Source organism: Carcharhinus amblyrhynchos, unplaced genomic scaffold, assembly GCF_965287045.1.
Source record: "Carcharhinus amblyrhynchos unplaced genomic scaffold, sCarAmb.v2.hapA scaffold_39, whole genome shotgun sequence".
NCBI classification, from domain to species: Eukaryota; Metazoa; Chordata; class Chondrichthyes; order Carcharhiniformes; family Carcharhinidae; genus Carcharhinus; species Carcharhinus amblyrhynchos.
In genome coordinates, this window is record NW_027649780.1 from 5,640,051 (window position 1) to 5,656,109 (window position 16,059).

Below are 16,059 nucleotides of genomic sequence, written 5' to 3' on the forward strand. Positions count from 1 at the left end.
ACATTTCCTCTTTTCCCATCCACAGTAATTTGCTTTTATCACTGAGGACATTTGGTTGAGATTACTTGATGAAAGATGAAAATGATGCATTAACGAATGGGCAGAAATCATTGCTCTCTTAGATATTGGGGAGACGGAAGCATCTAGACTTACCGGCAGCCAAAATAGCTCAGCCGGTAGAGCGTTAGACTGAAGATCTAAAGGTCCCTGGTTCAATCCCGGGTTTCGGCACGATCCTGTGGCTGGTTTTCTGTGCTAATGGGCACTGTATTTTGTCTCGCACTGTCTTCAAAGATCAGTTCACACAAGCTGCAACAGAACAAATACCAAATGGCTTTCTGCTGACTGGCTTGATAAAAAGGCAGAGTTTAAGAGCACGGAAAGAGCCCACTCGGACACCCACACCCATCCTGTCCGCGCCTGCCATGCGACGTCTGGACGGGGCAAGTTCGTTCTGATTCCCGCTCCACAGATAGAGCCAGGAATACTGACATCACCCAGTATTTTCTGTTTTTATTTCAGATTTGGAAAGTCCGCAGTAGGCTACTTTATGTTTATGATTTCAGCTGACAAATGGCAAGTAACATTGGCGCCACACAGAATGCTGAGAGGCTTGGTGATGCTGTTGTCTGTGTGGTGTTGGAGGGGTGCGGGGGTGCTGCCGGGTGGAAGTGGTCTTGTGTTTGGAAGGTGCTGTCTAGGGTGCCTTTGGTGGATTCCTGCATCAGGCAGACAAGTGGGGAACGTTCTGTCGCACTCCTGACTTGTGCCACGTCGATGGTGGACTATTCCACTGATTCAGAGACTATTTCCTCGGGTGGATGTAGCTGTCACTCGGGGGCATAGCTGTAGGATTCATATAGGAGGGATGTCCGAGGTAGGTTCTTTACTCAGAAAGTGGTTGGGGTGTGGAATGGACTCACTGTTGTGATAGTGGAGTCGGACACTTTAGGAACTTTCAAGCGGTTATTGGATAGGCACATGGAGCACATCAGAATGATAGGGAGTGGGATAGCTTGAACTTGATCTTGATCTTGATCTTGACCTTGGTTTCGGACAAAGCTCAGCACAACATCGTGAGACGAATGATTTGCAGTGTGTTGGACTGTTCTATGTTCGATGTTTTTTGGGCGTCAGGAGGTGAGTTACTCCTGCAGGATTCCCAGCCTCTGCCCTGCTCTTTTAGCCGCTGAACGAACTGATAACAAGTGTGCTGAGTCAGAATAGGTGTGTCTTCTTTCCTGCTCAGTTTGTCGTGAATTTTCAGCACTTTTGTCTTTTCTTGAATGTATTTTGTGGCTCAAGTAAGAGCCAATGCCAAATGATTGTAAGATACTATATTCAGGCAATATTCAATAGTGGATTCACTGGCGGGAGGGGTGCTGTTTCGAGTCATGTTGTTGACGCTGGATTGATAACGCAGAGAAGTAAATGAAGCTTTGGGGACCAGGGTTCGAATCTCCAACACAGCAGGTTAACTCAATTCAAGGCAAAGTGGAATGACTGTGAGTGAGAATAGAAAATTTCAAGAATGCAACATTTCCTGACTAAATCGAACATGTTTTGACCATGTTTCTGCCAAGTTTGAAGTTTCCGACGGATATGTAAATAGTGCTGCAACTGTTTTTGCCGTGGGTCAGTGGCGCGATGGTTAACGCGTCTGACTACGGATCAGAAGATTGTAGGTTCGACTCCTGGCTGGTTCGTCTATGTTATTGTGACATTAGTTCAAAAACTCCATATTTGTGTTGATGAAAAATATTTTTTCACTGATTTTAGACCAATTCAGGGAAATGTTGACCAAATGTAATCAGTTTCTATGAAGATATTTACCTTACCTACTTATTTTTCAAAAACAATGCTGACTAAAAAAAAACTGAAAAACTTTTCTTTTGAAAAAAAATAATAGTTTCTTTTTTAAATGACAATTTTTCGTTAAAGTATTGGGAAAAAAAAGATCAGCAAGTTTAAGCTACCTTTTGAAAAGTTGGAAATTTCTCGAAAAGAAACATGGAAACATTACATTTTTCAGAATGGTGAAAATAATTTCCAAAAAAAATGATGAAACCTGTTGAAGAATTTCTTCTAAGCATGTTTAATTTTAAGAAGCAAAATACACAGATTTTTTTTAAAGTTGACAAATTTCCGTTAAAACAGATGGAGGGATTTCTTTGGAGTAAGCTTTATTTTGAAAAGTTCAAATTAGCCAGAAGTTTCTGGTTTCTGATGCTGGGATTGTTGTCCATTGGAGAGAAGGAGATTGACGAGTGATTTGATTCAGGTAGACTAGATTAGGGCAAGTTTAGAGGGGGGGGTGGCAATTTATAAGATTTGGGGCAATGCGGGGGCATCACACATGCACGCACACCCACACTCTCTCTCTCTCTTTCACACTCTCACTCACTCACTCTCTCTCTCTCACACTCACACACACACACACTTGCTCAATAATTGCCAGACTCCAGTCGAATTGTTATTGTGTGACACCATCCGCTTCTTTTTATTTTCCAACAGAGGAGTTAAAGAGTAGCAAAAACACGAGAACCACTGACGTTGCAGACATCTGTCAACTGAGGATTCTCATACTGTGCATTGTCATACCAATTGAACTGGCCGACAAATTGTCCTCTCGATTGGTGCTTTGTAATAGATTTAAACAAAACACTCTTCAGCAAATCAACCATCTGCATATGATAACAAGGTCCCACCGAGATTTGAACTCCGATCGCTAGATTCAGAGTCTAGAGTGCTCACCATTATACCACGGAAACCAACAGCCAGTAGTAGCCTGAAAATCGTCGTTCAATATTCCTGCCACCTTGAATAGCAGAGAGAAAGGACCTCGAGGTCCTTGTGCATGAGTCGCAAAAACCCAGCCTGCAGGTGCAGCAGGTGGTCAGGAAGGCGAATGGGATGCTGGTCTTGATAGCAAGGGGGATTGAATATAAAAGTAGGGAGGTCTTGCTGCAGCTGTATAGGGCACTGGTGAGGCCGCAGCTGGAGTACTGTGTGCAGTTTTGGTCGCCGCACTTACGCAAGGATATTTTGGCCTTGGAGGGAGTGCAGAGGACGTTTACTAGGCTGATTCCGGAGTTGAGGGGGTTGAACTATGAGGAGAGGCTGAATAAACTAGTCTTGTACTTGTTAGAGTTTAGAAGGATGAGGGGACATCTCATTGAGACGTATAAGATGTTGAATGGGATGAATAGGATAGAGGTAGAGAGACTCTTCCCGCTCAGAAAGGACAGTAGGACTAGGGGGCACAGCCTCAAGATAAAGGGGGGGGGGGCGGTTTAGAACGGAGTTGAGGAGGAACTTCTTCACTCAAAGGGTGGTGAATCTCTGGAATTCTCTGCCCGTTGAAGTGGTGGAGGCTGCCTCGCTAAATATTTTTAAGACGCGGGTTGATGGGTTTTTGATAAGAGCGGGGATTAAGGGTTATGGGGAGAGGGCGGGAAAGTGGAACTGAGCCACGACAGATCAGCCAAGATCTTATTGAATGGCGGGGCAGGCTCGAGGGGCTAGATGGCCTACTCCTGCTCCTATTTCTTATGAAACGTAAGTCCCGTTGAACAATCCCGTCAATGGCCAACACCAATTCACACTTACATTGCTCTTACTGGTTCCTCCTGTAAAAATGCTGGAAAATCTCAACATCTTTAACGAGAAACAATAAATAGTATTAAAAAAACTGAAACATTATTTCCCCTGATCCGGGAATCTGAAACACGGGGACACAATCTCAGGATTAGGCGCTGATGATTTAGGACAGCAATGAGGAGAAATTGCTTCACTCAAAGGCTCGTGAATCTTCGGAATTCTCTACTCCAGAGGGTCCTGATGTTCCATCATTGAACACATTTCACTTTGGGTTAGACAGATTTAGGATCTATCCAGGAATGAATGGAAACAGGGATATGGAATTGGAACAAATACTCAGCCACAAGTTCATGTTTCGATTGTTTTTTTAAGTTTAATGGTATAATGGAAACATGTATATAATGTTATATGTAATATGTTTGAAGTCACATGTCATTAACAACACAGCACAAGAAACAGGCCCTTCGGCCCAATGAGCCCGTGCCACCATTTAAACATTATGAGTCCCCTCTCCACCCATGATCCCTGTGTATGCTTATGGCATTCCACATTGAGGGAAGACTAATTTAGGGACAATTTGTTACACCAATCAGCCTAAGAGCACATCTTTGGGATGTGGAAGGAAACCGGAGCACCCAGGATAGAGCCAACGTTTCGAGTCCAAATGACCCTTCATCAGAGCTAAGAACAAAGAGTATCAGCAGGCAGTCAAGAGAACAAATGGTATGATGGTCTTCATTGCGAGAGGACTTCATTAAAGGGATTGGGTATTTCCCTGAAATTTTACGTGGCAACCAGAATATTGTGTGCAGTTTTGGTGTCCTTATCAGACCAAGGATATCCTGGTTATAGAAGAGGAGTTTCACCAGGCTGATTCCTGGGATGACAGGCTTGTCACATGACGAGAGATTAAATGAATTAGGATTGGCTTCATTGAATTTACTGAAGTTGAAATGAGACACAAATCAGATCAGGTGGACTAGAATGTTAAAATCATGTTTGATTTTAGTCTTTTCATCTCTTATATAATTTAACAATTAAAAACAGTGGATATTTCACCCCGTTCTTTAATTCCTCTCTGAACTTGCTCTGGGGCCCTGCGTAAATGAAAGGGTTGACGCAGCAACTCAAGAGCTGAAGCATATACCCGTATTCCTCCAGGACAAATGTAGACTGGCTGACATTAGCACCTGAGAAATAAGTCACCTTCGCTATTCGGACGTAAAGGATGGTGATAAAGAATATGAAATATAAGATGATGAAACTGCCTGAAATGGCAAAGAGTAAAACAATAGATTTTCGCCTGTTTTCCAGCTCTGGGTCACTCTGTTTCTCTCCATTGTTTCCAGTCCGTAGTCTCTTACGAGCCCTGCTGGCCGCTATAATGTGTCTTACAGTCAGAGCATTGAGTAGTAAAATTAGAATGAATGGGAGGTAAGGGGTTAAAATACTCTGAATCCAGTCAAATGCAACCCATTCAGGTGCGGTATAAAAAGTTGATTTTGTGCCGCAGAACCAGGGTACATTGTTAATTATGACCAAAGGTTCATATACAAAATATAAGAAAGAATTTTTGAAACAACTGAGTATGGACACTATTGTTATGACCCGTGCAGATGTCTTCACAGTGCAGTATTTGATTTTCAGCTTCTGACAACAAATGGCTACAAATCGATCAAAGGTGAAAGACACCGTTAACCAGGCGGAACTGTCTATTGCAGCATAATTAAGGACACAACGAAAACTGCACGCTGGCGTGATGGACAGAAAACTGAATGGGAAATAGATACCAGCAATCCTGTTCAATATCACAAAGCTGACAAGGAGTAGTAGATCAGTCGCCGCCATGGAAACAAGATAGCAAGTGATGCATCTGGACAGACCACATCTTCCTCTTGACAAGATCACAATCACTACTAAGTTAGCTGTAATAAAGAACGACATAGAGATTGAGCAAGACTGAACAGAAATGCTGAAAGCCAAAAGCAAAATAGCGCGGGCTGCTGGAATCTGAAACGAAAAGACGACTGACAGTATCTGCGGGGAAAGAATAGAGCCAACGTTTCGAGTCCAGGTGACACTTCATCAGAGCTAAGATTGACTTCATTGAAGTTGAGACGAGAGGAAGGGGACCTGATGAGACTTACAAATTTCAGACAGAATTAGACAGGGTGGGTTCAGATAGAATATTCTCCATGGTAGGGGAGTCCAGAACTAGGGGTGTGAGGTTAAGAACTGAGGTGAGGAGAAAGTTCTTCACAGGAGAACGTTGAATGTGTGGCAAGCACTACAATAGTAAGCAGTAGAGGACAAAACATCGTGTGAGTTCAGGAAGAAATGTATAGCTCGTGTTTCTAAAGGGATCTGGGGATAGGGCAAGAAGGTGGGACGACAATGCCGATTCTGATGATCAGCCACAATCAGAATGAATAGTGGAGCAGGCTCGCCAGGTAAATTGGTCTACTCCCGCTTCTCTTTCTATGTTACTTTTCTATATTTCTATGTTGTAGAAACAACTTAATGATGAAGGCATCTGATATTGTGTAATGTGGCAGGGCTGATTCGTAGCATCATAGTAAATGCTTCTCCTGCAGAAGCCATGTGGTTGAATTAGTCAGAAAATAAATCAACCTAAATGAAGCCGATAACATTGTTATCATGGGAAAAACTGGATAATTTGTGTTGGCAAATTAGATTAAAGCATAGTGCCAGAAATAACAGATGGAAACAAGCAAGAAACAATCAAGAAAATCAACAAGAATGAATGCTATTGAAAATCAAAAACTCAGCGAGAAATATTCACCCATTCTTGCTATTTAACTAAAGGAATACATAGTGTCATAAGAAGGGGCTTCAAATGTTGTAAAAAAAATGTGGAAAGTCTGAGGATTGGTAGCGTTTAATAAAACAGCAATGTAACAATGTAAAATTGGTCTTTCTCGTAAACTTTGTGCAGCAGATGGATTAAAGATGTCTTTCAACCGTTGTGCAGAATTTGGCGTGACCATAACTGTATCTTTGCATTATATCGCCAATTTAAAGGGGGAAATACTGAAATTTGTGGCAGAACAGTTAAGGGTGGCTATGCTTGTTCATTTTATGACAGTATCGTCTATGATGAGTAGCTGACTATATTTTGTCGATATTTTCCGGAGTTCAGATGAATAGGGTTTAATCTCATTAAAATATTCAGTGTTCTGAAGAACATTGACAGGAAAGAAACTGACAGGCGTTTACAATGGCTGGAGAATCTACAGTATGGGGGCACAGATTACAATTAACAGGACGATCATTTACCTCTGCAGTGACAATAAATATTTTTATTAAGGAGCAGTAAAGCATTGTAATATTCTAATGTAGACGACAATGCCAGCAACATCATTTCAATAAGTAAATTCATGATATTCTTTTGGCATGATTTAATGGTTCAATAATCAGTACACAATTAATTATCTGTGGAAAATGCTGTCACGTAACTATCTAACACACTTTCATATTGTGCGAACAGTGTGACAATTAACTCACATGACGAGGGTAAGCTTCCGATAATTCACACAGGGCAGCATTAACAACACAGTAAGTTAAAATTACTTCGTTTTCACGTGCGACGATTTGTCAAAAACGTGTTTTCAAATCACAATGGATGTACTTTCACAACGAAATCATAGTTTGGTTATTTCCCTGGAGCTTGGATGTGAGTAACATATTGACATTTAATGTAAACTGGCGTGATAATGTAGCGATTACATGGCAGTATCATCGACACTAACCTAATATAAATGCATGTACCTTGATGACAATGTACTATTCTGGCCAAGGTAATTGTGCTAGTAGATTGAATAAATAAGTAGGCTAGCTGCATATACTGCCTGTCATCCTTCCGGTAATTCACTCACAATACCGCTAAGACACTGGGGAAAATAAGTCACACTGTGATAACACAGTTAATGTTCAAACATGCTTACAACGTATCTAACACAACAGAACTACAATTACACCGTGTAAACAGTCTGGTAAGTCACACAAAATAGCAGTTTAATGACAGAACACAACCAGACATTCACTTTGAAGAAAACTGCAGAGGAAGATAGGAAAATATAATGAAAGAGACACATCGTTTAGAAGAGCAATCAATACATCAACACATTCCCCAAAATAACGCCATAATACTTAACCTGGAACTCCGATAGCGGCAAGGACAGGATAGTAAACGGCATACTGCCATCCTTGTGGTGTTCCGTGCATTGCGAACAGAATCTCTCAACACGTTGTTTATTCCAGTCACTACTTGTCAGATTTATACGCGATGTCAGCCTCCAGGGACATCATTAACTTGTTTGGATGTTTTAAACTTTATTGGGGTTTAGTGCAGCTGCCGTCAGACTTGTATTTTATGCTCAGATGAAAGGGAAGATCGATTCCATGGAAGTAGCGGACCTGGTTATATTTGAAATTTAAAGTCCATTGTAGAATCGCATTGACTTCTCTAAAAATGTAATGAAAATTAAAGCAGATGATTGAGTCAGGAAAATGTGAATGAACCCTCGTGTCTGAAGCATTAGGTTAGGGGGCGGCACGACGCCACAGCAGCACAGTGGTTAGCACTGCTGCTTCTCAGCTCTAGGGACCTGGGTTCGATTCCTGGCTCAGGTCACTGTCTTTGTGGAGTCTGTACATTCTCCTAGTGTCTGCGTGGTTTTCCTCCAGGTGCTTCGCTTTCCTCCCATAGTCTAAAGATGTGTGGGTTAGGTTGTTTGGCCATGCTTATTTTCTTGCCCAATCTTAACTGAATCTGGTATTTCCTGGGGATAATTATTTGCTCTGACTTGGGCCTCAAAATTAATTCATTAAAATCAGAAGTGCTGAATATTGAGGGAACAATGAGAGGCAAATACGAGATAATGCATTTTGGAATGTCTAATATAGATAGGAAATATACAGTAAATAGCAGAACTCTTAAGAGTATTGATAGACAGAGGGGCCTGTGTGTAGAGGTACACAGGTCACTGAAAGTGGCAACGCAGGTGGAGAATGTAGTCATGAAGGCATATGGCATGCTTGCCTTCATCTACCGGGGCTTTGAATTTAAATATTGGCAAGTCACGTTGCAGCTTTGTAGAACCTTAGTTGGGCCACACTTGGAATCTAGTGTTCAATTCAGATGGCCACACGACCAGAAGGATGTAGAGGCTTTGGAGATGGTACAGAAAAGATTTACTAGGATGTGGCCTGGCATGGAGTGCATTAGCTGCGAGGAGATGTTGGATAAACTTGGCTTGTTCTGATTGGAAGACAGGGTTTGAGGAGCGACCTGATAGAAGCCTACAACATTACGAGAGGCGTGGACAGAATGGATGTCGGAAGCTTTTTATCCCAAAACGGAGGAGTCAATTACGAGGCTTTAAGGAGCGAGGGGCAATTATTAAAGGAGATGTACGAGGCACGTTTTTCACTCAGAGAGTGGTAGTTGCCTGGAACTCGCTGCTGGGGGGTGGGGGGGGGCGTTGTAGTGGAAGCGGATACGATAGTGAGTTCTCAGGGGCGTCTTGACAATTACGTGAACAGGGTGGGAATAGAGGGATATGGTCCCTGGAAAGGTTTACTTCAGTCGGGCAGCATGGCCGGTGCAGAGCGGGAGGGCCGAAGGGTCTGTTCCTGTGCTGTAATTTTCTTTGTTCTTTGTACAATGATATTCCTATTTGGCAACGGTGCAGATATAGTAGCTCCTTCTTTCAACAGTAATGAGTTTATAGACGGAGGTAACTTAGTTAATCACCATCTGAAACACGTCTAATAGTAGCGTGTGCTGAAAAAGACAAACACATTTGATGTTGTAACCGAAGTAGAGGAAATGACTGGAGATCAACTTTTTAAAAAAGATTTGCCTTCATAACAGAGAAATGGCTGAAAAAATATTCACAGTGACGAGGAATTTCATTAAGCTTTCTCATGCCGAATAAGGGAAAATTGCTTGATTTCAATTTGTTGCTCAACATTATCCGAACCGCGATGTTAATGACATGTTATCATTTTACTGACTTCACCCTCAAATGCGCTCTGTGAAATAAGAAACGCATTTTTTGACGCGCTGACAGGAAAGTTCGCTTTTGACGCCGAGAACATATTCCCATCTAGTTCAGTCGACAACAGAATTTAATGGGTTTATAGGTGCAGACTAATGTGGTTAATCACCATCTGAAATATCTGATAGCAGTGTGCGCTGAAAAAGACAGATACAAATGATACTGTAAATGAACTAGGGGAAATGGCGCACATTTCACAGACGAATTTTTAAATCGTTTTTCATCAGCAAGAAACAGGAAAAACCATTCAGACAGATGAGGGAATCGAGTCTCAGTGCGGATCTACTGGACTTTCCTGTAACGGGCCGGATTTATGCGCCTGAATGTTTCAATCCCATAATAAAAATGGTGGTCAGTTCCCTTGCCTCCCGTTGAATTCTTCCCTGTGATGACAGATAGATTCATTTTACCTGCCCGTTCATAGGAGAAAGGAATAACCAACACACTGCAGCAGTGCTGCGGGATCAACGGAAAAAAAGAGACTTGTATAGAATTGTAAACAGTACTCATGCTGCAGTCTGGAATAGGTTTTACAGAAATAGAATTATGGTCAGTGACATACTAAGTTAGAATGCATTTAACAGCTACTGTCTTAGTCTCTGTGGCGCAATTGGTCAGCGCGTTCAGTTGTTAACCGAAAGGTTGGTGGTTCAAGGCCACCCAGAGACGGGATTTCACTATTTTCTCACCGTCAGCATTCACGGGTAAACAGTTGCCAGTTGGCAATGGGTCCGTGGGTGCCAATAAAAAAAAACTCTCAATTGTTACCAGCTGGACTGTTACCTGGTATTACCAACATTATTTGATGACTATTGATTTCAAACATATCAAATTTAACAATATATGTTCCATTACACCAATAAACTTTAAAAAAAATGCCATTGAAACATGAACTTGAGGCTGAGCGTTTGTTCCAATTCCATATCCTTGCTTCCATTCATTCCCGGATAGAGCATAAATCTGTCGAACCCAAACTGAAATGTGTTCAATGATGGAACATCAACACCCTCTGGAGTAGAGAATTCCGAAGATTCACGAGCCTTTGAGTGAAGCAATTTCTCCTCATCTCAGTCCTAAATCATCAGCGCCTTATCCTGAGATTGTGTCCCCTGTGTTTCAGATTCCCAGATCAGGGACAATAGTCTCTCAGTATCCACCCTTTCAAATTCATAACATCATAAAACCCCTGCTTTGTGTTGTCTCAGCCGATCCTGGATTGAATTGGGTGACTGTTTGATCCGAGGTTAATGTGGTTTCCTCGGGGTGTGTGTCTGAGAGGCTGACAGCGCCGCTGCTCAATCTGACTGTTACTTTCTGCGGCTCTCTACACAAACCTCAACAGCCTGGAGCACCCAATGATAGCTGCAAAGCAGTTTTTGTACTGTTATGAGACTGTTTTCTATCACTGTGAGTCTGAAAGCGCAGTAATAGCGGCCAGCGTCAGTCAGCTGCAGGTTCGAGATGGTTAAAGTAGTTAATTTAGCTGAGGTCTGGAGATCAATAGAGAAACGGGGACCAAAACCTTCCCCTCTGTCTTCTCCTGCATTCCAGGAATTTTTCCATATAATGAACTGCAAATCCTTCTGTGGCTGCTGTCTGTACCAATATAAGACATAGCTGTTTGCTGTAGTGCTGTAGGTACATCGGATAGTCACCGTTTCACCTTCTCTCCCCTCTAAAGACTGCGGCTGAGAAACAAAATCTCCATCACTCGGATCTGTAACGTGTTCAAGAAGAAAAAAAAAATTAAGTGTTGGATGTGCTGCTGAAATATTATTAACACTTTATATTCACCGCGACATAAGTGGAGTTATGAAATAAAAACAAATGATGGTGGAAATACACAGCAGGGTCAAGAACCACCACTGGGGAGAAGTAGAGCTAAAGGTTCAGATCGCGATAACATTTAACCAGATTGGAGTCATCCTTACTGATATGAAACAGCCCAAACACAATGCAGACAGTGAGGAACTCCATGGCGGCTGCAGAGCCCGGGGCTATGACTACCTTTAAAACTCCAAGCACTGCCGGAACAGAATCTGTTTTTACAGTCACTTTCTGATCTCAAACTTCCCGTCCAATCAACAATTTGCAATCTACCCGTCATAGATTGAGATAAGATTTCAATGAGTTTCAGTGATGGGCTGAAGCTCTTTGACCTTCACTATTACATATCCGAGACTCAGTGACTCTGAGGCTCAGGTGGAACTGAGCCACTTCAGATCAGCTATGATCTTATTGAATGGCGGGGCAGGCTCGAAGGGCTAGATGGCCTACTCCTGCTCCTATTTCTTATGTTCTTATGACTGAGTGGGTACAGTGTGTGGTGAGAGGGAAGAATCAGCTTCACTGACAAGGCCATAAGAGATAGGAGCAGAATTAAGCCATTCGGCCCAACGTGTGCAGAGGGACCTCGGGGTCCTTGTGCATGAGTCGCAAAAACCCAGCTTGCAGGTGCAGCAGGTGGTCAGGAAGGCGAATGGGATGCTGGCCTTCATAGCGAGGGGGATTGAATATAAAAGTAGGGAGGTCTTGCTGCAGCTGTATAGGGCATTGGTGAGGCCGCAGCTGGAGTACTGTGTGCAGTTTTGGGCGCCGTACTTACGCAAGGATATTTTGGCCCTGGAGGGAGTGCAAAGGAGGTTTACTAGGCTGATACCGGAGTTGAGGGGATTGAGCTATGAGGAGAGGCTGAATAAACTAGGCTTGTACTCGTTAGAGTTTAGAAGAATGAGGGGAGATCTCATTGAGACGTATAAGATGATGAATGGGATGGATAGGATAGAGGTGGAGAGACTCTTCCCGCTCAAAAAAGACAGTAGGACTAGGGGGCACAGCCTCAAAAAAAAGGGGAGGCGGTTTAGAACGGAGTTGAGGAGGAACTTCTTCACTCAAAGGGTGGTGAATCTCTGGAATTCCCTGCCCGTTGAAGTGGTGGAGGCTGCCTCGCTAAATATTTTTAAGAAGCAGGTTGATGGGTTCTTGATAAGAGAGGGGATTAAGGGTTATGGGGAGAGGGCGGGAAAGTGGAACTGAGCCACGACAGATCAGCCATGATCTTATTGAATGGCGGGGCAGGCTCGAAGGGCTAGATGGCCTACTCCTGCTCCTATTTCTTATGTTCTTCTGTTCTTATGTGCCTCTTCCACCATTCAATCATGGCCGATATGTTTAAAATCCCTGCAGAATCATAGAATCCCTACAGTGCACAAGGAGGCCATTCGGCCCATCGAGCCTGAACCGGCCACAATCCTGAACCGAACACTCCAAGGATGTTGATTAGGTTGATTAGCCACGGTAAATTGCTCCTTAATGTCAGGGGGATTAGAAGGTAAAAGTATGGGGTTACGGGGCTAGCACAGGACCTGGGTGGGATTATTGTCGGTGCAGGGTCGATGGGCCAAATGGCCTCCTCCTGCACTGTAGGGATTGTATTCTATGATTCAATCCCACCCAAGCCTATTCCTGTAACGCCACATATTTACCATGCCATCCCCCTGACACTAGGGTCAATTTGTCATGGGCAATCAATCTAACCCCCGTATCTTTGGACTGTGGGAGGAAACAGGAACATCCGGAGGAAACCCACACAGACGCGGGGAGAACGTGCGGATTCCACACAGACAGTAATCGGAGGCTGAAATCGAACCCGGGTCCCTGGCGCTGCGGGGCAGCAGTGGAAATCAGTGTGCCACAATGTCGCTCCTGTGGGGTTTCTCTATCCCAATTTCGTACCTCGATCCCATAATCTTTGGTCCGTTTCCCAAACAGGACCCTATCTATCTCTGTCTTAAATATACCCAATGATCTGTCCTACATAGCTTCTGTGGAAAGAAATTCCATAGATTCACCACCTGAAGAAATTCCTTTATATCTCGATTCTAATGAACGTCCCTTTACTCTGAGGCGGTGCGCTCGGATCCCTGTCTCCCCTACTAATGGAAACATCTTCCCCACGCCCACTCCATCCAGGCCTTTCAGTATTTAGTAAATTTCACAGAGGCCCCCCACATCCCTCTAAACAGCATCGAGTACAGACCCAGAGGCTTCAGATGGTGGAAGTTTTATTTGATCGGTTTCAATCACTCACGTTGAATTTTATTTATTTTTATACAGCTTTGTGACGGCTTCTCACGAATATTAATCTCATTGTCATGTGCGTGACTTGTTCACACTGAACGCTTCGTTCTGAACGGTAAATTTCGTCGGGTTGTGACTTTAAATAAAAGAATAAACAGATTGTACAACAGCGGATTTAGGTGCAGATCCCCTGAGAAAAACAAATGTAGCAACCCGAAACGTCCAAGCTAACAAATGAAGATAAACGAATAGAAAGGCAGTGAGTGAATCAAAGGCCGATACAATGATCGAAGGAGAGAGATAAGTAGAGAAGAACAGCTGGAGAGGCAGAGAGATAAGCAAGAGAAAAGGGAATGACAGAAATGAGGCAGCGACAGGGAGATAAACAGGGGCGCAGACATTGAGATAAGTGAGGGAGAGGCGGGGAGGAAATAGATGATGGTACGGTGAAAGGAACAGTTGGAGATATGTAGAGATAATACAGAGGGAGACACAAAGAGAGGCAAACGAACTGATGACAAGAGAAACATAGATAGACAGTGACAGAAAGAAAAGGATCTAACTTGAAAATCAATGGCCTAAATCCAATCAGAATTCCAGAAAGGGAAAGAAAAATAACTTAATTTAGAACGTGATGCCAGCAGGGAGATTTCCGAGAACCCCCTAAACACCCTCAGAATGAAACCAGTATCACTATTACATTGTGATCCTGCCCCTGTCCCTGCAGTAAACACGCACATGCAGTGAGGCAGCGCCATCTGGCGACGATCTGAGGTAAATTATTATTTTCTGGAAAACCACCGAATTCTCAGAATATGGAAGGAAGTTACTGCATTAGTTTAAAGCCTATGTTTATTAGTGTCACAAGTCTAGACTAATAAATTCTGAGTTTCACTTTTTCCCTGTTCCTCTCTGGTTGTCCGATTCTCTCGTCGTTTGGGACTTATGTACCTTGTTCTGTCATTCCGCCTCGGTTTGTCTATCTCCCTTTGCTCTGCTTCTGACCGTCTCTGTCTTCGCACATGCTCTAGGTTCTTCTCCTTCTTCTCTTTTCCCTAAAGTTTAGGGTTGAGACAATCCAATTTCTCCCACTGTCCCATCTCAAAGAATCCATCAAATTACTCACTATATTGGAGCAGCAATAATTGATGAAGTTAACAACAGGGCTTGAGGGATAACATTATGATGGAAAGATGTAAATGCAAATAACTAACGAATATAGGGAATGAATACGAATCCAGGGCCATGTCTTGTGTTGTTATTTTAGGGTAAGCATCTTATCGGAATCTTGATGGCTTCTTTTTTTAAGATGGGCTTTTATAACCATTATTAATTCAATACAGCGAATCGCCAGCAACTAAAATAACCTTAGGATTATCTCTCATGTACACGTTCAACTGGATTAATTTACATTGTATTAATAAAAGTATGGCAAAATATAATTTGACATAGCGGCAGAGTGGTTGGCACTGCTGCCTCACAGCGCTGGGGATCCGGGCTCGGTCACTGTCGCTGTGGAGTCTGCGTGGGTTTCTTCCGGGTGCGCAGGGTTCCTCCCGTAGTCAGAAAGATGTGCTGGCTAGGTACATTGGTCATGTTAAATTTCCCCTTAAATGTATCCGAACAGGCGCCGGAGTGAGGCGACTGAGGGATTTTCACAGTAACTTCATTGCAATGTTGATGTGACTGAAAGTTTCCAGCATTAAGCCAACGTTTGAATGATCAGTGTCTGTTCCATGGGCTTCTCTCTCTCTGTGCGTCTCTCTCTCTCTATCTCTTTCCTTGCGCGCCTCTCTCACTCTTTGCGTCTCTTTCTCTCTCTCTCTCCCTCTCTCTGTTTATGTCTCCCTCTCCGTGTCTATCTCCCTGTGTATCTCTCTCTCTCTCTTTCTCTCTGTCTGTCTGTCTCTCTCTCTCTCTCTTTCTCTCTCTGTCTCTGTTTGTCTCTCCCTCACTGAATTGCAAACATAACTGGCCAACAGTAGGAATGAAGTCACCGGGTAATATAGATCCCATGGTGCTGATTTGAGATTGACCATCGTCAGCTTTTAAACGAATTCAACCATTCTGAAATGGAAGAAATTGAAGAATTATTTGTTAGTTAAACTTGAGACTGTTTTTATTATGTGAGTGAAACATTCAGGCGCATATTCCGGCCATCTATAGGAAAGGAATCGTCCACGCTGCCAATGTGGCAAGTGGAAGGCGTGAAATGGTGAGCTGATGTGTTTATTTACCGAAACGTAAGTAAGGTGCAGTTTGTTGCTTAATTGCGCCCTGCGCCCCCCGAGACTTT

The 16,059-nt window shown here is 43.1% G+C and overlaps 1 protein-coding gene and 2 non-coding genes across 3 annotated transcripts in view; all 3 read left to right on the plus strand.

Moving 5' to 3' along the window:
* Window positions 1-16,059, plus strand: part of LOC145363699 (uncharacterized) — a 375,177-nt gene that overhangs the window by 42,082 nt on the left and 317,036 nt on the right. The window lies entirely within an intron of this gene.
* Window positions 159-231, plus strand: trnaf-gaa (transfer RNA phenylalanine (anticodon GAA)). Its single transcript has one exon. It is a non-coding gene; the product is annotated as a tRNA-Phe (tRNA).
* trnan-guu (transfer RNA asparagine (anticodon GUU)) lies at window positions 10,279-10,352 on the plus strand. Its single transcript has one exon. It is a non-coding gene; the product is annotated as a tRNA-Asn (tRNA).